A 1540-nucleotide genomic window follows, 5' to 3' on the forward strand; every position below is an offset into this window, starting at 1 on the left:
CTTGAAGAACTGATACAGCATTGCTGAGGAATATTCTATACATATTGAAAAAAACACTTATCCTGATAATTTTGAGGTAAAATTTCCATATATTTCCATTAGGTTCATTAAGTACATGGTTGTCACATTTGCACTTTCAAATTATTTTCAATATAAATTATTAGTCATTATTGAAAGTTTAGTCTTTTTTAAAAATACCTTTTTGTTTTTGGATTGATGTTTCACCTTTCCTATTTCTCTCTTTTCATTTAAATTTAGATGCTTTCATGTTGAAAGTGCACATGCTTAAAATTATGATAAATTATTTTTATGTTGACCATTTTCCCATTTGTTTCTCAACTTCTTGTATGTCCAACTTTTTTAGACATGAGTTATGTAATGTCTGAGGTGAGTAACGTCCTTCCAATTGCATGGAATATCTGTTTCTAGTCTTTTTTTTGGCATTCAATATTTAGTTCAATCCAGAGTTAGTGTCTTATAAATAGCATTTGTGTGGATCTTGTTTTATTTTTCTGTTCTGTCACTCCATAGCTAGTGTTTTCTGGAGTACCATATTTCACTTAACTGTGTATAGTAAAGAAAGGAAGAAAGAAAATAAGATAAAGTGAAATTATTCATAAAGGCACAAACTCACTTAAAAATAACTCAATAAACTTTTTGATGTATTATTTTATTCAATTTATAATGTACTAGATTTATTAGATTTATGCCTCTGAAATTTCATATAAATAAATTAAATTCATAAAGGACAAAAGTCACTCATTAATTCAGGTATGATGAATGGAATTGTGACATTGGACATAGATAATTCATTTGGGAGACTGATTTAATTTTAAATACTAAAAGTTTATGCCTGTTCATATGAAAATTGACTATTTTTGATGTTTCCATCTGTAAAGAGATAACAGTTCATTGCAATGTTAACATACAATGTTAACATGTCTTGCTGACCAATTAAAGGGACTTCCTCTAAAGTGATACCAGTTGTCTCATTCTTCATAATGTCTGCTAGTTTATACTTCATTTTGGACTTTCTCTCCTCTGCAAACATTCAGTCCTCCTAGTCATATTATTTTAATGCCTGACCTCCCTGGCCTTGGTTCATGCTCCAGATATAGCATGCTTGACAAGACCCAGTTTTCAAATACCATATGTTCCAGACAATAGATGGATTTGATTTCTTTAGAAACACTGACACATCATAGAATGTCCCAATGACCCGCACAAGGATTACTGTATGGATGGAAGTACTGGCTGCCAGTGTAGCTTCCTTCAATTTCCTCATGTCCTCTTTCCTTCTGTGAAAAACACCAGTGACATTATTTTCCACTAATGCTTACAGTAATTGTGAGAGACATCTCACTATCAGGACAATCTCCGGAACCTACTCCTTAATCTGAAGTGAGTACTTATCAGTTCATGTGCTTGCATTTTATGACGTCAGTGATTTGAGGTATTTTGCAACATTGTCACAGACTTCATACAATACCACTTTGAATGGTCTTTTCTGTTTTCTATATTACCATTATAACTTCCAATG

The sequence above is a fragment of the Nannospalax galili genome, unplaced genomic scaffold, assembly GCF_000622305.1.
Source record: "Nannospalax galili isolate Female #2095 unplaced genomic scaffold, S.galili_v1.0 scaffold5684, whole genome shotgun sequence".
NCBI classification, from domain to species: domain Eukaryota; kingdom Metazoa; phylum Chordata; class Mammalia; order Rodentia; family Spalacidae; genus Nannospalax; species Nannospalax galili.